The sequence below is a fragment of the Canis lupus genome, chromosome 9 (assembly GCF_003254725.2).
Source record: "Canis lupus dingo isolate Sandy chromosome 9, ASM325472v2, whole genome shotgun sequence".
In the NCBI taxonomy this organism is placed as follows: Eukaryota; Metazoa; Chordata; class Mammalia; order Carnivora; family Canidae; genus Canis; species Canis lupus.
Window position 1 is genome coordinate 30,019,873 of NC_064251.1, and position 23,396 is coordinate 30,043,268.

General features: G+C 35.6%; 1 long non-coding RNA gene across 14 annotated transcripts in view; it reads right to left on the reverse strand.

Moving 5' to 3' along the window:
• Positions 1–1,034: 1,034 nt before the first annotated feature.
• The window catches only part of LOC112655342 (uncharacterized), a 57,945-nt gene continuing 35,583 nt past the window's right edge, over positions 1,035–23,396 (reverse strand). For 5 of the 14 annotated variants that reach the window (XR_007412929.1, XR_003133630.2, XR_007412927.1 and 2 more), the window contains 4 exons: positions 15,084–15,156; positions 9,392–9,659; positions 6,487–6,626; positions 1,035–1,376 (listed from right to left, as the gene is read on the reverse strand). This is a non-coding gene — a long non-coding RNA (uncharacterized LOC112655342). Of the gene's footprint in view, positions 1,377–3,072; positions 3,192–6,486; positions 6,627–9,391; positions 9,660–15,070; positions 15,240–23,396 lie in introns of all 14 variants that reach the window. The other 9 variants (XR_007412924.1, XR_007412920.1, XR_007412921.1 and 6 more) reach the window with 5 other exon arrangements.

Consider the following 23,396-nt stretch of genomic DNA (forward strand, 5'->3'; position numbering starts at 1 on the left):
AGTTAATGGAAGTTGTCCAACATCATTCAGTTAGTTGATGGCTATAGAAGGACCAAATCTTGGTCTCCTTTTTCAGAGTTTGGGTCTTTGTCCTGTGTATTACTTATGGTAAATGGTTTGAAAAAGAACAGGCATGGAAGGTCAAAGGACTACCTTTGACCTTTGAGCCTCATGATATTAACTCTGTTAAATTCATAAGATTAAAGTCTATGTGATTAGAAATATATATTTGGCCTTTGTTTTTGGTTCCTTGCATACAGCTTCTAAAATACTTGGAATCTCTAGAGTGATGCATGTTTTATATACTAATGAGATGACTGGTGGCTGGGGACCACTAGTCATCTTTAGGATGAGGGTGGATCATGAGAAAGAAGAAGGCATGTTTAGAGGATTGGAACTTTCAGCCCCATCCCCTGACCTCCAGGGAGGGGAGAGTGCCCAGAGGTGTAGTTCAGTCACCAATGGCTATTGATTTAATCAATTGTTTCTGCATAATGAAACTTCCATAAAGACTATGAATGCTGGGATTTGAAAAGTTTTTGGATTGATGGATCCAATCCAAGCATCTGCATGTAGGAGGATGGTGCACTCCAAATCCACAGGGATAGAAATTCCTGTGCCCAGGACCATTTTGTTGTCTGCCCCATATAGCTCTTTATCAGCTATTTGTTTTGATCCTTCATAATAAACTAGTAACAGTAAGTAAAACAATTCTCAGAGTTTTGTGCATAGTTATAGCAAATTATCAAATCCCAAAGGGAGGTCACAGGAATCTCTAATTTATGCTGGTCTACAGAAGTGTAGGAGGCTGGAACTTATGATTGGTATCTGATGTGGAGGGCAGTTATGTGAGAATGAACTTAAATATTAAGACCTCCCCTTAAACTGTGGGATCTGTGTTAATTCCAAGTAGTGTCACAATTGAATTGTAAATCACTTATTTGGGATTAGGACAGTTGGAGAACTGGCTGCTGTTGGGGGGAAAAACCCACACATTTGGTTTCAGAACTATTATAAATGAAAATGCAAGAGTCTGATTCTCAGAATTGCAAATTCAAAAATAAAACTTTATGAATATTCCACAAAAGATCACAGTGTATGATGGCAGACACAGGAAAAAAATTTATATGAAACAGGCATGTTGATTTCTTATAGTGGAATCTTCCATGTCAAGAAACGGCTACTCTTGATCCAGGGTTTCAAAGCATTCTTATGTTGAAAATTTAGCAGGTTATTTTCAAATTATTTAAAAATAATGTATTTAGTGAGTGTTGATCAAAAAGTACTTTGTGTTTGCTTCTTTTAAAAAAAGTTTTATCATTTAAGATGCATCTAATATCTTCCACTTGAATAGACCCTTCATAGGTGATTTAACCCTGCAAGTAGAAAGAAAGAAGAACTTCTGGATTGTTGACTTGTTAATTGATGCCTAAATATGATACCCTTCTATATAGCACATCTGTATATGCAATGAGAACATTCTACTCTTTATTATAGAAAATGCTCTTTTTTGGACTAAAAAATAAGTAAAAAAGAAGACATTAGTGCACTCGTAGGTTTTTGGGGGGCTGATGTGCAAAACCCTACTTAGAAGAATATTATGATTACTCATTATTTCAAGCAAAGGCAGTGTGTATGCACAAGTGCTAAAACTTCCACATGTCAAGTCTTCTTGAAGTAAATATTATAGTCAATGCAAGCTACTGAAAAGGGATGGTGCTATTTTATAATGTTTTATTTAACATTAATTATAATGAAGAATGAAAACCTTAGTAGTGTATATAGAAGCAAGATTTTATTAAAACCAAGTTCAGATTTATAGATAAGGGCACAATTGTGTCATGAGATTGCTTTAGTTTTTAAATGAACCACTGTGATTATAAATATTAAGTAAGATTGCATTCCTTTCTTGCTAATGAAGAACTCTGCAAAGGTTAAAAAAAAAGGATGATGTGTTTGGATAATTGATAATTATTTAGCTGACTCTCCCTCTGAAAGCTCTGATAGGAGATGGTACAAAATGCTGAATCCTTTTTCTATCCAGGCACATTGTAGCAACAGATGTGCCCAGCCACTATTAAGAATGGAAAAATACCAATCAGTGTGGCATGCTTCCCTACTTGCCCCCAGAGCCAGCAAGGAGAACCAACACTGCCTAAACAACACCGTCTGTCCAACAGTCAGAGCCCACCTAAGATTTTGGATGGAACTAAACATTGTATGTGTATAACAGACTTTAAATAAGACAAATTCTTCTTGAAGCCAAACCATTTGTCTAATAAGGTACTTATTAGACAAATGCCTCAAATGTTATTGTGAAAAGTCAGCTTCTCTTACATTAGTGACTGGCTGGTTCACATATCCCAGCTCATTTAAGTGTCTCTGTCTTCCCTCTCGAGTGTTTTGTTTAAAATTAGAATACACTGCCAAGAAATGAACAGTAATTCCGTAATGATGGCTCCTGGCTCACTCTACCCTCACTCCCTCACTCGCTATTAAATCCAGTGGGTAAACTACACTGCTGTTCGTGTGTTTTTTTTAAATGCATATTTTGACCAAATTGATCACCTGTTTAAATTCCCTAGTGCCCCCTCCACCTCTCAGCCTTACTACACCTGTAGAAGATTTCACATACTTTAGCTTTGTATACAAATGTCATAAACTCTTCCTTACTTCTCAGAGATTTTAATATTCATTTGAAGAACAATAATATTAATTATTTACGGTTTATCTGCAAACACTGAGCCACAAAGACTCTGTCTTTATAAAACCTTTCTGTCTGGCATGCTCAGACAGGATTTCCATGGGTCTACTTAACCAAATGCCAGATGGATTGAAATTCCACTCATCTGTCCTTCATGTTTATCTATCTTTCTTTCTATCTTTCTATCTATCTATCTATCTATCTATCTATCCAGCTAACTACTTATTTTAAAATCAAAATATATAAGGATCTGAAATGTATCTATAATATATTATTGTTCTTGACTCCAAAAGTAAGTGGAATAACATAAAATGGTTTAAGAAAAACAATTTCCTAAATTATGTACTTTTGAACAAACAAGCACATACAATATATGTAGAAAGAATCAGAAGGAACACCTTGTGCACATTATCTGAATATCTGTTAGATATATAAATACAAAAATCAACATTCCATCTTATTTCCATGATCAGGTTACAAAATGATCCTGTAAAGAGATTATTAAAAAAATATTCAAAATTTTAATACACTTTGACCCAATGATTCTATTTCCTATAACCTTTAATAAAGACATAATTCCAATACCAAAAGGTTTCATACACAATAGTATTTAATGCACCAAAAAATAATTGTATAACCATATAATAGGATACTATTAATTCATTAACAATTGGGAAAAGTATAATATCATTAAAGCACCAATATAATATTTAGTGAAACACAAGTTTTTAGTTATATATGACATATGATCTCAATTTTACAAGTATATCCTGAATCGATGGAAAGAAACGACACTAAACTATTAACAATGGCTGCACTGTGTAATGAAATGTGAAATTTTTCCTGATTTTTATCATGAATTGTTTCTCAAAGTATCTTTAAAGTGTGTACAACTTCTTTATTTGAAAAAAAAAAAACCTCACTTGAAGAGGAGAATTATGTAGAATTGAGGGAATGAGGCAATTATACATCAGAACCTAGTCTTCCCAAGATTATTCTTCTCTAAATTTTATTTAAATATTCTGGTTAACAAACGTATCAAATGAACTATTTGGTCTTGTTAGATTTTGCAGTTTCATTAGGTTAGAAACAAACCAGCTGGCATTTTGGTTTGGGAACATGTTAACAGCTGCCTTATTGGTAGGTAACTTATTAAAGTGTATTGGTAAATGGTCTCCCAACAAATTAGGAACATACACTCTTCTCATCTATTAGAATTCCAAACATACACAGAGACTCCATCTTATCCAAACAGACAAATCAAAGGAATTTTTAAATTAATTTTTATTTTTCCCTTGAAGCTAAGCTTTGTTTGAACTTTCCACAATTTCTGAGATAATTGAGATTTTATTGAGCATTTTCTTATAAAAATTGAAGAGATCATGTAATTTTGATATTTCTCTGCAGAAAATGTCTCGCCAACATTAGCAGTCAACTGTTATGAAATCTTTCATTTGAAAACCTAACAGTTTTGCAAATTTGATTCATTACCACAAACTCTGAGTGCTCTTATATAATCAGCTACTCCTCTCTGATTATTCATTTCAGGTTAAAGTCCCAGTTAATATGGAAACAGATTATAAACAATTGCCCCTAAATGATCCAACAAAAAGCAAATTTGCAAAAGTGAAAATTATATATTGGGATCAAATACCAAAGTTCAAAACCTTTGCCTTATCAATAAAAATAAAATAAAATGTCTACAATCAAATCTTATGAAAATCTGTTCTTTTATCTAGAAGTGCATCCACATGTGTTTTGCTTTATATCAATAGAAGAAATGTAATAGTAACAATGACTACTTATTGGGCATTTGGTGTGTCCTAATATTTATACTATTGCATTATTGATGGGTTTTAAAATATTAAGTGAATTATTCCATTTAATTTTAAATAAATCTATTGAAGCACAACATATTTACAGAAAAATACATGCCAAAAGTAAAGAGCTCATGATTTTTCACAAAATATGCACTCTTGGGACTTTTGGGTGGTTCAGTAGTTGAGCTTTTGCTTTTGGCTCAGGGTGTAATCCTGGGGTCCAAGGATCAAGTCTCACATCAGGCTCCCTATGGGGAGCCTGCTTCTCCCTCTGCCTATGTCTCTGCCTCTCTCTGTGTGTCTCTCATAAATAAATAAAAAACAAAACAAAACAAAATATGCACACTCAGTAACAATCATCAATATCAAGAAGTAGAGCATCAGTAGCACCCTTGAAGCAACTTAATGATCTCTTCCAGTCATTAACTCCTCTGCTATAGTAACTACCCTTCTGATTTCAATCAATGAATTTATATGATATATGATTGTGTGACTGAATTTTTCATTCAACATTGTGCTTAAGAAATTCATCCACGTTTTTGTGTTTAGACATAATTTTAAATCCTTATTTTAAAAAAAAAATATTTTATTTTATTTATTTATTTTATTTATTTATTCATGAAAGACAGAGAGAGAGAGAGGCAGAGGCACAGGCAGAGAGAGAAGCAGGCTCCATGCAGGGAGCCTGATGTGGGACTCGATCCTGGATACCGGGATCACGCCCTACCAAAGGCAGATGCTCAACTGCTGAGCCACTCAGGCATCCCTGTTCTTTATTATTTTTTAAAGATTTTATTTATTTGTTGGAGAGAGAGTAAGTGCAAGTAGGGGGGAGGAGCAGAGGAAGAGGGAGCAGACTTCCGTGGTGAACAGGGAGCCTGATTGGGGGCTTGATCCCAGGACCCCGGAATCAGGACCTGAGCTGAAGGCAGACCAACCCTCAACCAACTGAACCACCCAGATGCCCCTGCTATATGTTCTTTAAAACATGTTTTTTTTTTTTAAGGTTTTATTTATTCATTCATGAGAGATACAGAGAGAGAGAGAGAGAGGCAGAGGAAGAAACAGGCTCCATGCAGGGAGCCTGATGTGGGACTCCATCGATCCCTGGACTCCAGGATCATGCCCTGAGCTGAAGGCAGGCGCTCAACCGCTGAGCCATCCAGGCATCCCAAATCCTTATTTCTACTAATACTTCACTGGATAAATATTACATAGGTTACTTATCCCCTCTCCTACGTGATGAACATTTGAGTGTTTCTAAAATTTTGACTTAAAGTAATAGTTTCTGTGAACATTTATACATGTTCAACTTTAGTAGATACTGTTAAAAGGTTTCTAAATGGTTGTAACACCTTACACTTCCACCATTGGTGGGGACTTCAACCTTTGGTACTATTTATCTTTTCATATCAAGAGTTGAGACTTTTTATCCTTTTTTTTTTTTTAGTGTAGCCTGTTCAGGTTAATAACAATGTTTCCATTTACATACACACAGATATATACACTCTATGGCTTTCTACTCTTTGAATGTTATATTGTAATACATAGGATTCTTAGTTAAATGTAGTTATTTTTTTCATATTTTGGTATTATGGCTTTGAATTGTATCCTGATAAAGATGTCCTTACCTAGTCTAAGATCATGGAGATATTCTATTATTTTATCAAAGCTTTATTCTTTTACTCTTTATATTCTAAATGTACAATAGGAATTGTTTTTGTATATGATGTAAAACTTACATACTCCATGATTTATTTTTATATGGAAAAATATAGATTGGTATGTATAGGGAGATATTGAAAAGGTCATTCTTTCTCTGTCCTATAGTTTTATATTAGTCACAAACCAAATGATTGCATATACATGTTCATTTCTGGACTTACTGTTATTCTCTTGGTCTGTTTATTTTTGTGCCAAGACCACCAACTTTATTGTTGTTTTATAAATTAGTGTCAATACCTGCTCATGCAAACCCTCTAGTTTTGTTCTTTTTCAAGATGGCCTTTTCAGTTCTTGGCCCTTTATGTTAAAATTTTAGAATCAGCTTGTCAGTAATGATAAATTAACGGTGCTAGGACTTTGAAGGGTTTTCAGTGAATCTACAAAGAGATGGGAAAGGGATTAACAACCTTACAATATTGAATTTTCCAACATATGGGTGTGATTCATACCACAATTTGTTGACTTTTCCCTCCCTTTCAGTAATTTATGAGGATTTCTGTGTAGCAGTTTAGTATTCATTAAGGTATAATGTACATATATCTTACTAATTCTAGGTGTTTGAATTTTAATGCTACTAAAATAGTATCATTAAAAATTATATTTTAATTAAATATAGAAATTATATTCTAATTCCATGTAGCATGAAGTACTGTCAAGTATCATATACTTGTATATATGTATACATATATACATGTGTGTACATATACATGATACATATACATGCATATTATTCAGAAACACATACTCCCACACTCACACATTTATATGAACTCTGAGTTCACACCAATTATGATTTAATACTTCCAATTGTAATTTAACACCACAGGAGTCTTTTGGATTTTCCCCTTCCAATGTTTATAATTCCTTTCTCTGACAATGAGAAACCTGGCTGATATGACTCACAGTTTATTTACTTAATTGATCAGCCCTTGTTGTACATTTGTCTCCACCACCACCTCCCAGTGAAGGGACTTCCTCACATTCCTCAGGTTCTGATGCTCTGATTGGCATAGTACCCTTCTCACCTTGCTTTCATGCCAGTACCTCATATTGGACTACCGTTGACATTCCTGCTCCAGTAGGCACCTTTCCTCCTCACTCTGTGGGGCCTCGATATCACTGCTGCAACTGCCTTAGTCTTGTGCAGATATGCCCTTATTCACTAGGTCTTTGGTGGGTTCCTCTACTTCTGCCCTCCATGGATGCCCTCCACACCACTAATAATCTGTCCTGAGCTGCAGACATAGACCTGGCAAGGTTTAGTCCACCTCTTCCTCTACCTTGTTTCGAGCGTGCAGCCTTTAAGAAGTATTTAACCTACCATATTCTTCCTCTCCTCGGTAAGTCCTGAGCTCCACTTAGAGTATCTGCCTCCCTTCTCTGCCTCACTTCCTTTTGGTCCTACCTGCCCTGAAAGCCCCGAATTCCAATTTCCACCTTCCCAATCTTGTGAAATTATCAAAACTTCTGCCAGCTTTCTGCCTGGATTCTGAATCTCATGCCATTCTGTAATTAATTCATTGACTATTCCAGAAAGAAAATCAGCATGCAGGATTCAGGGCTCCCCTAAATTCTCCTCAATTTCTGTTTCTCAGAGGAGAAAAAGAATGGTCCTTCAACTTCTGGCCCATTTGGCAGCTTTCTGATATACTCAAAGTATGCACTTTTATTTCTCTAATTGTTCTTGGTAAAGGGGTTGGTCTGCTATGAGCTATTCCATCGCAGTCCTGAATTTCTACAAAACCTGATGGGATAAGTTTTATAGTACACATTTTAAAAAATAAGATAACTCAAATATAGGAATGCATTATAACCATGGTCACAATATCAGTGAATAGCAGATCTGGATCTCAACTTTAGTTATGTCTGATTTTAGAAGTATTGCTGTCAATTCTGCACCTTTTATCACCATGAGTTAGTGTCTCCAATTTACACTAGATTTTTAAGTAGTCTATGATAAATAGTCTGCAACTAAAGAGGAAGAGCTAATAAAAAGTGAAAGAAAGGGAGGAAAAGCCATTCACTTTGAACTGACTCAAAAACACAGGTAATGCACTTCCTTGCCTATCAGAGGCCTAATCTATGTCAATATTTTTCACTTAACTCTGTTGACAGTGGGGCAGATAATGCTTTGTTGAGAAACAACTAGCCTGTGTGCTGGAGGATGTTTGACAGCATCTCAGGCCTCTACCCACTAGATGCCAGCAACATTCCCTGGTTGTCACAACCAAAAATGTCTCTAGATAATGCCAAATGGCCCCTGGGAGATAAAATCACCCTTGGTTGAAAACTGCTGACCTTATACTAAGAGATAATTTTGAATGTGGTAGGTCATTTAAATCAAACTCCTAGGGATCCCTGGGTGGCGCAGCGGTTTAGCGCCTGCCTTTGGCCCAGGGCGCGATCCTGGAGACCCGGGATCGAATCCCACGTCGGGCTCCTGGTGCATGGAGCCTGCTTCTCTCTCTGCCTGTGTCTCTGCCTCTCTCTCTCTCTCTGTGACTATCATAAATAAATAAAAAAAAACAAAAACAAACAAACAAAAACTCCTAATATATTCCCTCTTTGTTGGTTGAAACTGAAAAGTGCAACTTAATTTGTTTTTCAAATTCCCACTAAATCTGGAGGACCATGAAACTTAAATTCAATAAGATACATGCAGTGAGATCTGCACACTCAGAAATAAGACAAAATAGATGAGAAATGGTGGCAAGTGCATTACTGGTTGTGTCCTTCTCTGAATAGAAATCTATAAAACAATAAATAAGCTGCCAAGTTCAGCATAGCCTAGCCTTGTCTTTCATAATTCCCCACAGTGTACTTAGAGGAAAAGAGTTTAATTCCTATTGAACTTTTATCCAAATTTAGTAAAAAGCAATATAAATCTTTCTCTGTCCCTCTGCTATTCCCCTACCTGCCACATCATCACTCTTTTGCTTGCTAGTGTAAAGAGTTTGGCTTTGTTTTCAAGAGGGTAGGAAGCTGTCACTTAAGCTGCAATTATGAAAAATGTGCTCTGAATTCATTTCAACAAAGCAGCAATAGGATCCTGACATAGGCAAGTACTTTTCAACTTGGAATCAGGTCAGCTGTCAAATAACTGCATGTAGCTCCTTTAGGACCTTGAATTTTGTTTACTCACCTTTTTATTTCTAACCCTAATACAGTGCCTGATATGTAGTGAAACAAATATAGTAGTCCCCATCACCTCCATCTGTGGTTTTGCTTTCCATGGTCAACCAGGGTCTGGAAGCAGGTGATACTCTTTCTGACAAATTGTCAGAAGGTCCATAGCAGCTTAACACTATCACATGCCTGAGTCATTCACCTAACCTCCTCTCATCACAGGGGCATTTCATCATCTCACATCATCACAAGAAGAAGGGAGAGTGCAATATAGGAATATATTCCTAAAGAGAGAGAGAGAGAGATTGCTTTCACATAACTTTTATTACAATATATTGTTCTGGTTGTTCTATTTTACTATTAGTTATTGTTGTTATAAATCTCCTACTGTGCCTAATGTAGAAGTTGAACATTATCATAGATATGTATGTATAGGAAACAATATGTCACATAGGGTTCAGTATTCTCCAGGGTTTCTTTTTTTAGGATTTTATTTATTTATTCATGAGAGACACACACAGAGAGAGAGAGAGAGGCAGAGACACAGGCAGAGGGAGAAGCAGGCTCCATGCAGGGAGCCTGGACATGGGACTCAATCCCAGGTCTCCAGGATCACACCACGGGCTGAAGGCAGCGCTAAACCGCTGAGCCACCAGGGCTGCCCTCTCCAGGGTTTTAAACATCCCCTGGGGGTCTTGGAACACAGCTCCCACAGATAAGCGGGGACCACTGTATTAATGACTATCAAGTACTTCCATAACTAAAATGAATAAATAAATGTTCAAGGAATATATTATCCATATTGATTTTGAGAAAAATATATGAATTCATACATACAGACACACATACACATACACCCACAAATAAGACACTTTAATGTGAGTGTGAGAACTTTAAGGAAGAACTTTTATCCTAAGTATATATAGTTCATTGCCTTATTGGAGACAGCAAACTATATCCTGAGTTTCTACTGTATAATAACACGATGTTAGTTACTTTTATAACTGCCAGTATGTACTCATTTGTAAGTTTAAAAATATATTCAGGGATGTCTGGATGGCTCAGCAGTTTGACACCTGCCTTTGGCCCAGGATGTGATCCTGGAGTCTTGGGATTGAGTCCCACATCTGGCTCCTTACATGGAGCCTGGTTATCTCTCTGCCTGTGTCTCTGCCTTTCTCTCTGTATCTCTCATGAATTAATGAATATATACATACATATATATATATATATATATATATATGTATGTATATATTCAGAACTTAAGGGCAGAAAACTGCCCACATAAATCTAAACATGTTGGGATGTGATAGATAAAAGAAGTAATGCAGAAAATGTAGATATTTCACTTTAGCTGGAAGACAAAAGAAAAAAACTTCATAACATATAAAGGCGTGGCCACTCTATGATAAATATACAAAGTCAAAATTACCTACCTCAAAGAAAAGAATAAACAGATATATATCACTTATGTTATGCGTCTGCTGTGGCATCACTAATGAGGATTTGCTTTTGAATCTATGGAGAAAATGTGAGTTCATGCACAAATGTGTATATCTTGACTATACATGTTTTCTGTTTCTAAACATTTGTAATCTGCCTTTTCTGCCAATATAATCATTAAGCAAAAATGCTAAAATCTACAAAAAGAAGCAAAATAACATGCAAAAAGTTACTCTATACAAAATACTATTCTTGAATATTGAGAACTCATGGATTGTCTTCGTCGATTCAAGCTATAAAAGAATACCACAGACATGGGGACTTTAAACAACAGAAACTTATTTCTCACAGTTCTGGCAGCTAGAAGCCCAAGATGAGGGTGCCAGCATGGTTGGGTTCTGGTGAGAGGCCTCTTTTATGTGACAGGTGGCCATTTTCTCCCTGTATCCTCAAATGGCAGAGAGCAGAGAGAGAAGCAAGCACTCTCTTGGGATCCTTATAGGGACACTAATCCCATCCACTAATGTTCCATTCTCCTGACCTCAGCTAATCCTAATTACCTTCCAAAGACCTGACTTTCTCATACTATCACTCTAGGGAGAAGGGTCTCAACGTATGAATTTTGAGGGGGGACCACAGACATTCCGTCCATAACATGGATATTATTGGGTTTGGGTTCAACCATATTCTACTGCTTGCATTTCATTATATTTGCTTTTTCATTTGCCTGTACTGTTTCCCTTGCTGGAAACATGTTAAACCTTCTTTTTGGTTTTTTGGGGGTTTTGTTCTGTTCTGTTTTGTTGTTTTATTCATTGCATGATTAAATGTACATTCTCTTGGTAAATTTCCTGACATCATTACCCTGAATTAGATTTCTTTCCTATGAACTCTAACTGAATCCTCTTTGGAAAGTTAGCATGGCATTCATCATACTGACTTTCAATTGGTAGTTTAATACAATTAGTATTAATAGCATGACTAATAATTTAATTAATACACACATTTCACCTTATATTTCAAATGTCTTAAAATGCAGAAAATAAATCAAATATATAAGAAATATTCAGTGCTCTGTGAACAAACAAGGTGTCAATCATGCCATGTCATCTAATTCTCAACCTGGCACAATCCTAATGAACTTCCACAGCAGAAATTTTTATCTCAGCTTTTAAACTTAAGATTTTGCCTAAAATATGTCATTCATGGATCATTACTCTATGGATTTCAGAACTGACTCATTAAATTCTCAGCTAAGGGGTGTTTGTAGTTACATACCTAAAAAAAGTAATTTGGCTAGTTGTGCAGTAAATATTTACCTGCAGGAGCCTAAAATTGCCAATGTTTATACGCTTGAGTAACTGATTGTCACTTCCGGCATGCTTTACTGTGCTAATATTCTGCAGTGTAAGCTGAATTCTTAACTACTTCCTAACTTGAAGGTAGTTTTGGGGCTACACTGAATCTAACAATATCCCCCAGAGAAACTGGGGAATGTTAGTGTGTTGAAATTCTATTATTAACTAAAATTTTCTCTTCGTATTTAATGAATTAATGCCTCTGTATCCTAATTCACAGCTGATGGCAGCTTTAAGTGCTCTTTTCTCCTGGAAGTGGCAAGTCCCAACTTACTATGGAGACAACTCCTTGCAAGATAAATGGCACCAGGCAACTATTTTCAACCAAACTATTGCTTATTAGGGTAAGATGTTTACAGTCATTTTTTAATCCAAATTATAGGATTTCTCTCCTTATCTTTACTCAATTTTAAGGAAAGTTCAAAAGATATTCAAACTCTGCTTCTTTTTCCTCAGATGTATTTCAAAATCAAAGATTTTCCCTATGTCTTCAGGGATGGCAAAGATGAGGAGACGGTGAAATAACTTTCTGCAGTTGGCCTTTCTGAGAATCAAGCTTCTCTATCCTGGCTATAATAATTTATTCTTGTGTAGATTCTCACATAAATGATAATCATGTTTATTATGAGCCTTGAGAAACAGCAAAATTTATATTTATTAGACATTCTCAATTCCATGTCTCACACAGCAGCCAGAACATACTATTACATGGAATGAAAACCAGAAGGCACTAAACACAGAAAGAGCATATAGCATTAAGCACTCACTGTATGAATTGCTTCATACTGGATGTTATCTTTTTATTAGAGATATGGTTTTAACTAGCTTAGTTCCCTCAACTCAGTGAGAGGTTCATGATCCTTTTTTTTTTTTTTTTTTGGCATCTCCTTCATAACTAAATAACTATGTGGTAAGATTTATTCAAACTAAGCTAAAATTACTCTCATTTGGCAAGAGATCAAGTCTTAATAAAATAACATGTTTAAACACTTTTAGTACCAGGATGCACTAAATACTCCTAGAAAAAATTGACAGTTTCCCCACAGATGAACTCTGAATCTATTACTTTTTATTGCTTTAAATAAATGACATACGCACACTTAGGCAAATAATATTCCACATTAATGCCAAAATACAGTGTAGCCCAACAGGGGCTTTGTGAACCTCCATATCATTGGCTGCCTTATTTCCAGATCATAAACTTGACTAAATCTCATGTCTTAGGGAGTACAAACCTACTACTAACCATTCATCTTAGGAAATGCATGTTCATGTGGCTTGAACTGACATGAAACAAACTTAAAGGATATGTAGTGAGCTCTGACAATCACTTGTGAGGCAAATGGTGATAATTCTTTTAGTAGCCAAAGTATAATTGACCTAGAATAATCTTTTTCCAACCAAGATACATAGCAAGAAAAAACAATTAACATAATATTGAGTTGCTGGTAACTTTAAGTTAACCTGTGCTAAGGAAGTTTGTATCAGAAATCATAGGTTTGGGTTAAATTTAGAGAAAAGGGAATATGTGAAACCTAAAGTCTTTTTAGTTGCAATTAAATATAATCTATATTTATAATTTATAATCTATAATCTATATATAATTAAGAATTATAACTTCATTGGTACATAGTAAATTTACAAAGTCATTTTTTCCTGCTATAGATATTCCAGTGTGTGTATGTACAGGTATATGTATCCATATGTAAGTATGTATGTATGCACATAATATTTTTGCAGATTATGACTACAATTATTATTAACAAGTACTTTGGATAGCTTCCCTAAAATTCTTAAGTAAACAATAGAAAAATTTAGTTCTATGCAACCATATGTACAGGTATATAAGTGCATGCACAGACACACACCCGCATACACACTCATGCTTTTGTTGGATAGTATTTATGTATATATTAAAGAATGGAGTTTCTGCTACCCTAAGTAGAGAAATCTAGTTAAGCACCACTTCTTGCAAAAAGTACATCTGAGTATGAAATGTAAATAGCACAGTTATTAAGTATACCAGCTTTGGAGTTAGACTCAAAGGTTCCAATCCAGCTTGCAAATACCAGCTTTGTGACTGTTGAAAAGGACTTTTCTTCTCTAATTCTTAGTGTTCTAATGTTATAAAAGAGTGTTAATAATGTACTATATCATAGAATCGTTACGATGATTAAGAGAAACAATGTTCACAAAGTACTTATTGCATTTCAAATTAATTAGTATCTGAAATAGAAGAGTCAACAAATATGTGATATAATACTAACTAAAATAACTAAACTAATACTTTAATAATGATTAAGGGAATTCAAGATGTACTCTCTAATCCTATGAAAAATATCTATTAGCTTGCAATTTCACCTTCACATATGTATTTTTATGTTATTAATTTTTTCATTTGTTCTTAGGAGATTCATTGAACCCCTCTACTCTTCTTTTATTGTCCTAGCAAATGGGATGGGATGGGATGGTGGTCAAAACAAACATAGTCTTTTCCTTATGGAGCTTGCAAAGTAGTAGGGAGAAAGAGATAATAATCATGTAAATACATGACTATAATTATGACAATGGCCAAAAATTTTTTTAAGATTTTATTTATTTATTCATGAGAGACACAGATAGAGAGTGAGGCAGAGACACAAGCAGAGGGAGAAGCAGGCTCCATGCAGGGAGCCCAATGTGGGAATCAATCCCAGGACTCCAGGATCAAGCCCTGGGCCAAAGGCAGACACTAAACCACTGAGCCACCCAGGGATCCCTGACAATGGCCAAAAATTTAAATTGAAGTTGCTAAGGAATTATTTACGAGGAAGATCTATTGTAATCTGAGATACAGTCACAAATACAAGATGTCATATGCAATATTTGGGACATATTTCTACTAAAATACTTACAGTATCTGTTTACCTGAAATAATTATTTATCTGCAATTCAAATTTAGAGAGACTTCTCCAAGAAGAATTAGTTCCTGAGTTGACAACTGTAGAATAAGAAAGCAGCATCAAGGTAAAAGGGGTGCAGAATGTTGGAGTTTTACTGAGGTAGAAGAGGTAGCAAGGTATCCTGAAATGGAGAGAGTATTAGTATATTTTAAGAATTGATGGTGCTGTTGTGCTGGGACTCAGAAAACAAGACAGGTGGTGTTGCATAGGGCTAAAGACATAGTCAGGTCTAGATAAGCAAGAATCTTGATCCATACTTGATTGGAAATCACTAAAAGTTTTAGGCATTAGAGTAGCATCAGATTTACATGTTAGTCACAGGAACTTTTTCAACAGCACCTCTATCACTTTTGACACACAGCTCTTCTTGGCAGAGTTGCTCCAAGGTGCACTTATTGATCACCTCACAAAGTCAAGGAAAAAGAACACAAATAGCCACGTGGCAAGGGCAAGCGTATTGAGGTGCTATGATGGAAAGTGGAAAAGTGCTGAATTTCAGGGCTGAAATGAACAACTCTGAGAATCCTGTGGATAAATATTTATTGTTATACTCAATTAGTATTTTCACCAGGATAATTGTCAATTTCTATATTTGAAAGACTTTTGATATCTATCATCAAATTCTTTTTTTTAAGATTTTATTTATTTATTCATGAGAGACACACAGAGAAAGGCAGAGACATAGGCAGAGGGAGAAGCAGTTTCCATGTGGGGAACCTGATGTGGGACCCGATCCCAGGACCCCGGGATCACAACCTGAGCCAAAGGCAGACACTCAATCACTGAGCCACCCAGGTGCCCCCATGTCTTTTGTGTTCTTAATATTAACTTTGGTAAAAAAAAAAAAATCAACTGCATTTACCTTTACATATAGAGTTATGTTAAATAAAGACATCCATACGGAATCAAGAGAGAAATGTAAGTAAGCCATTTCTCATTAACTAACTTATGGAAACAAGAACAAATCTGTAATTCGAAACACACGAAGCAGAGATAATGTACTGGCATTAAATGAGACTTTAAACTTAAAGCATTATACAAACAATAGCTATTAAGTTGCAGGGGTTATGAAATACTATGCTGCTTAAGTTAAAAAATTGAAAAAAGAAAAACCCAAATCCTGAATGTCCTGTTTGTGGAGAGAAGCAGCAAATATTTTGAAAGATTATTGTGTAGCAAAAGTTGGTGGGAGGGTATTGGCTATAATATGTTTCAGTTTAATATATTGTATCTATCCTTTAACATAGGGCAAAGATGAGGTAAATATTGTTTTCCTTATTTTTGAAAATGAACTACATAGGAGAACCCACAGTAAATATGATAACCTGAGAAGTGAACAACAGGTAAGATAATTTTGGAAATATTCAGGCGTGAGTTTCTATGGATTTAGTATATGTTAACATAACTTGGCCTAAATACTACTGCAAGTGAATTACTTTTTATGGGGTCAGCAGTGTGTGTGCAACAAGCCCATGAGGTCTGTATTATTATCTCCATTTTGCAGATGAGAAAATGGAGGCTCAGTGAATTTGAGTAATTTGCTGACTGTGACACAAGTATGGAGTAAAAGCACTAGGGCTGAAGCTTAGATCTGCCTGATACTGGCACCTGTCCTCATTCTCCTCTGTCAATTCCATCTCAGAAATCTCATCCTACTAGAGTTTAGACAATTGTTCATGGACCAACTCACACTTTTTTCATATACGGAAACCAGTTGGCCCCTATATGAAACACACAATAGTGAGAGAATAGAGAAGGGAGGGAAAGCAAAGTTTTCCATCAAGTCTAGCCTCCTAGAAATTCAAAAGGGTACAAGGTGTCAAAACCCAGGTACTCCCTTCAGCAGTGATTGGTAGGGTTTGCTACTGGTTAACAATGGAAAGGTCGAGAGCCCATCTCAATACCTTTGAGATATGAACACTGAGGGAAATGTTTCAGCAACCTGCAGGGGATGTGTTATATTTGTCTTCTTGCCTCAGGAACTCACCAATTATGTGAAAATGCCAACTGGTTTCCTTACCTGATTTTGAGTAATACCTCCCAAGAAAATAAAAATGTCCAGAGATAGTACGCAAAAATCACACAAGACAGAAATATTGAAAAGACTTTTTTTTTTCCTGAGGAGGCGGAGACAAATTAAAATATTTCAAGAGTAAGCAATTAAAGAAAATGGTAGAGAACGAAAAGCGAAGGAGAAATACTCATATAGAAGCAATACAGAAACATTAATATTGAAAAGGTTTTCTTGGTTAATAGATTGTTAATTATGAAACTCAGGATTGAAGCAGTATATTCTATGATGCTGTAAACCAAAAACTTACACACAAATACATGCAAATTTTGTTTATGACTACAGAAGCACAATACATGCACGGATGTGCACATCTAGAAGGATGTCGTTACCGGTATCTGTGGCTGTTTGGGGGTGACAGAATCAGGTGTCTTTTTACCCCTCCTATTTGCAAAATTGTGCCTTCTCTATTATCCACGATGAAAATGGAATACTTACCCATAACATAAATGTGTACCTCTTCCCATGAAGGTTCCACAACTTTCCACAACATACAGAAAATTCACAAGAATTATGAAGATCAAGGGAGTGTGTTTTGTGTGTGAAGATGCCTCTAATGATGTGTAGAAATACCCTTTTAAAAAAAAAGATTTTATTTATTTATTCAAGAGACAGAGAGAGAGAGAGAGAGAGGCAGAGACACAGGCAGAGGGAGAAGCAGACTCCATGCAGGGAGCCGGATGCAGGACTCGATCCCAGGACCCTGGGATCACAACCCCAGCCAAAGGCAAATGCTCAACCATTGAGCCCCCCAGGTGTCCCTAGAAACACCCTTTAGAGAGAGAGAAAGAGAGAGATAGAGTATCGGTTATATTCATACCTAGCATAACCACAGAGTATGCTTTTGTTCTGGAATGTTCTGTTCTATGTTTTGTTCTGGTATTATTTGCCAAGAATTATAATCTTTTTTTTTTTTTCCTATCATATACTTCACTTAGTACAGGTGAGTATCAGACATTTTTCTTTTGCTTTCCCACCTTGGACTATCCAGCATCTGAGCCCCTTTGGGTATTTTCAAAATCCTTTTATTATAAGCCTTTGTGGGTGGAAGAGACTGCATTTATCTCAGCCTCCTGCTACTAATATATAAATAGGCACATGACCCAGGTTTGTCCTATCAAAGATGCCCATCCTAGTAAGGGTTTTAGTAGAAGCAAAGACATATTGAGCTTCCAGGGCACCGATGACAGAACAAAATCATGTGTCCAGTAGAAGTGCTTGGTGCAAGCAATGGGATTTGTCCACTGCTCAGCAAAGAAAAGGGAAAATTGAATGTAGATACCTGGAGCACACAGTAGGGGTTAAAAAACTAAATTTGATTTACTCAGATATCATTTATGATATTTTAACATCAGTTTTAGGTAAAGGGATGGTATAGTTCTCACCAGATGTGGTAGGAATGTTTGCTTATTATTGTTCCAAAAATGTGAGGGATTTAAAGTTGTTACTGCAAAAGAAAATCCTCTAATCAAATGCATGTTGTCTGCTATTAAGGACAGTAGATGTTCATTCATAAAATATGCATTTGGTGCATAAAATATGCTTTCTCTGTGTCAGGCACTATGTTGCTAGAAAGAAAAAAACATGATGAATCTCTTCTCTCTAGAAATGTCTCCTTTACACTGTCTCAGTTACTTTTTATCCATATCAGAATATTTTGTTCATTTGTTTGTATCCCATTCATTTGTGAATTCCTTGGGGGATATGGGACTTATTTTCTATTTATTTATGTTCCTAGAACATAACACAATCTCTCATACATAACTGGCTTTCAAAAATGTATACTGAGTGAATAAATGAATGAATGAATAAAAAATGACATAAGTAAGTAGCCTGAACAATCACCCTCAGTGAGTTCTATTTGCATCCCAGTCAACTTGCTTATCAGTGACATAAGGGAACCCAGAAGGCAAGCTAATCAAACACACAGATGCTGTCTGTGTCGTGTCAGGAATACCTAAGACATATAATGACAATCAGAGATCTCAATATTTATTATCTGATGTAAGTGAAGAAAAGATTTGGAAGAGTTTATTATAAAAGATTTTAACCTGGTCCTTTAAAAAATAGTCAACTGTCTAAGAAGAAGCTGGGATAGATCTGACTTAAAAACAGGTAATAGAGGAGTGCCTGGCTCTCAGTAGAGCATAGGAATCTTGATCTCAGGGTTGTGAGTTGGAGATTCATGTTCAGCATAGAGATGGCTTTACAAAAAAAACAGGTAGTAGAATGTGATAAATAAACAAATGAAAAGTGAATAACAACTGACAGTACCCTCTGTGAGGCAGTAGTGAAATGGGACTCCTCACATCGATTCTATGTGTAAAGAAGAGAGACAGCCATCCCCACTGTGCTGCACTCAGACTCTGCATTGAAAACTGTGTTCTTGGGGCCTGGGTGGCTCAGTCAGTTAAGCATCTGCCTTTGGCTCAGGTCATGGTTTCTGTGTCCTGGGATGAAGCCCCACAATGGGTCTGGCTCGTCAGGGAGTCTGTTTCTCTCTCTCTCTCTCTCTCTCTCTCTCTCTCTCTCTCTCTCTCTCTCCTTCTGCCCCTCACTACTGCTTATTCTCTCTCTCTCTCTCTTTCTCTCTCTCTCTTTCTCTCAAATTAATAAACAAAATCTTTAAAAAGAAAGAAAAGAAAACTGTGTGCTCTGCAGCTCTGCATTTGAAGGTTACTGAAAAAAGTAGACCACATTTCAGAAAGTGTGATTCTCATGGTGAAGTGTTTGAAAACTATAATAGACACTTTGACCATCTGAGGAAATGTAGGCTAGAAACACTTAGCATGAGAATAATGTAATTAACTCAAGATCTACCATGTAGAATTTAGTTATTTGAATTCTAAAGTGCCCAGTCATTTTTTTCAGACTAGGCATAGAGCAGCAAGTCGGGTTCAAAGAGCTGAGGAGAGAGAAGAGTAAAGCAAAGTATAAGACGGGCAAATGAACAGACAACCTGAAACATGGGTTATGGACAGAGGCCTGTTTTGACCTGTTTTCTGTGCTTTAAAGACTGGCATGTACCAGTCTTTAAAGCACATTTATAGGGTAAGGGCAAATGCATACACGGAGGCAGGACAAATAGGCTAATGTGTTCATAAACAGATCTTAAGGAGCATGTGTTCCAGTAAACTTTTTTATAAAATAAGATGATGGTAATACAAAGATGACAGTGAGGGGCACCTGGCTGGCTCAGTAAGTTAAGCATCTGACTCTTGATTTTAGATCAGGCCATGAGATCGAGCCCCACCTTGGTTTCCATGGTTAGCAAGGAGTCTGCTTGAGATTCTCTCTCCCCTTCTCCCTTTGCACCATGCTCTCTAAAATAAATAAATAAGTCTTAAAAAAAAAAAAAGTAAAAGCTGACAGTGAACATGGGATAGGGAGGGCAGGTCCAAGTGCCATGACTGGAATTCTTTGAGTAGTGATTAATGATGTCAGAGAGGTTATAGAAGAAAATCCTAGTTTCAGGTAAAGTTTGTATACGAGGAATTCTTAAAAACATGTTCAATTAAAAAACTCTTTGCCGGGATCCCTGGGTGGCGCAGTGGTTTGGCGCCTGCCTTTGGCCCAGGGCGCGATCCTGGAGACCCAGGATCGAATCCCACGTCGGGCTCCCGGTGCATGGAGCCTGCTTCTCCCTCTGCCTGTGTCTCTGCCTCTCTCTCTCACTGTGTGCCTATCATAAATAAATAATAATTAAAAAAAAATTAAAAAGTATTTCTTACAAAAAAAAAAAAAACTCTTTGCCTTTATTCAACTTATAAAAGTGACAGATTTTTTTCCAATTAACATGAAGCTTTTGAAATGTTATATATAGAAATACTTAAGATACTTTATAAATTAAGCTTATTATTTATGCATGGAGGAAAACTGAAGAGTATTTTTTTAACCTTTAAAATCCATTTCTCCTATTCAGAAGTAACATAGCACAGACTTTGAGACTATCTGAATTAAATTCTGAGTTCTGATATTTTCTGGCTCAATTGATCGTTAAGAAGTTAGTTAACCTGTATTTGCCTAGGTTTTATCTGTCAAATCAGGACAATAATAGTGCACTGTATTGAATGAGATAGTAATAATTTAGAAAAATATCTGTTGTATGGTAAGCAAGAAAGTTTTGCTGAAATTGTCATCTTGCATATAATGATATTAACATATCTGAGAAGTAAATTTGATATAGCCTATGCATGTTATGGTGCATCATATATTCTCTCCATGTATAACTAACTATGAGGTTCAGCAAGGGTATTTTCCTGGTTTTTTTTTTTAATAGTAGAAATATATTTTTAGCTTTTAAGATATATTCACCAATCTGATTCTTTTTAAAGAATATTTATTTATTTTAAAGAGAAACAGAGAGCGAGATGGGGGGCAGAGAGAAAAGGAGAGAGAGAATCTCAAGCAGACTCTTTGCTGAGCATGGAGCCCAAAGTGGGGCTTGATCTTACAACCCATGAGATCATGACCTGAGCTGAAATCACAAGTTGGACACTTAATCAACTGACCCACTCAGGCACTCCTCATCAATCTCATTTTTTATCTTCCAGTTGGGTTCCATTGATTACTTGTCTGATTTAAGGATGTTGCTTGTGTATAGAATAGGGTTAATTGAACTGGTTCAGGCAAGAGCAAATCCACTGATTTATAAGGGATATGAGATTCCTCAGGAATTTATTGTGTTCCTGCAGGGGCTCTGGCATTATGTTAGAAGCTAGGAACAAGTAAGGTGTTAAACAGTGGAATCCCAACTTTAGTGAAGGAAACAGAGGGGTTATTATAATTCCAATAATCAGTGTGTCACAGCAATGCAATGAGTGACAAGGGTTAACCAAAAGGATCTAAGGAAAAATGGGAAAATACAAGGAAGGCTGTCAGAGGAGGGGATTTCTGAGCTTAAATTAATGGTTGAAAAAGATTTTAAGCTAACTTTGTTTCAATCCCATCTTCCCAATTACATACATTTCCTTTTTAAAAAAAATATTTTTTAATGTTCTCCCTTAAAGTTGTTTTTTTTTTCCAAACTGCAACAGTAGAATGAATAATGTTAGTTACACAAAGGAGATAATACAATACAAAGGTACAAAGGCAAAACAACATTTTTTTCCCTTCACTACATCCCATTCTACTTCTTTCTCAAACTCCATTCAGTATTTAAATCCTTGCCAGATTCTTTCCACAACTTTTCCATGCTCTTGAATTGCATATTAACTATAAGCCTGAAATGCATGTAGCTTCTGAAACTCTGTGTGTGTGTGTGTTTGTGTTTTAAAAAGTTTTAGGTTTCTGTTTGTTCATTTTTATTTTTAAAAAATCATGCATATACATCACTTATCTGCTTTTTTTTATATTACTTGAAAAACTGCATTTTAATATTATTGTACACTTCACATAGACAAACCATTATGATGTAGCATGTATACATAAAATATTAAAATTAATGTTGTAACAACTGTTAAAAGCTTTGGAAACCATAGGTACCCTTCTTCAACTAAATATCTTTTCCCTACTCATTGCCAACGTGCTCCCAAGAGAGAACCACTGTCTTAAATTTTTAATAATTTACTTTTATTAACTTGAGAATATTGCATATATAAATCATGTCAGTAGATATTAGCTAGCTCCCTCTTTTTTCTAATTTTTGTGAACGTGAAAGTACTCACATATGCATTATTTACATAAAGGGTATCATATTACACCTTGTTTTTTATCTGATTTTAATATTCTTTTTTCTTTTACTCCACATTTCCTTCTTTTCCTCTCCTCCACCCACTTTCACCTACTTTAACCCCATCCCACAGACAACCCATTTTAAAAACGTATTCAGTCTTGTTTTTTTCTATACTTTGTTCCCAGCTCATTTGACCATATACAAATACTACTGTTAGAAGTTGTACATATTGCAAATATTCATACAAAGTGAAAATATAATGTATATAATCATCTGTGTAAATATATATTTATTTTAAAATTTATTTAAAATGGAATGTTATAATTGTGTTTTACATTGCTTATTCAGTAATAGCTAAAAGAACTTGATCTGAATCAAATGATATAACTTCATTTTTTCTTTTTTTTTACTTATTTCCACTATGGACACCACTTTAATAAACATGCATATGCATAAAGGCTTTGACTAGGCCTTTACCACTTTAGGATAGATTTCTAGGAGTGAGATTATTGAAGTTAAAGATATTTTTAATT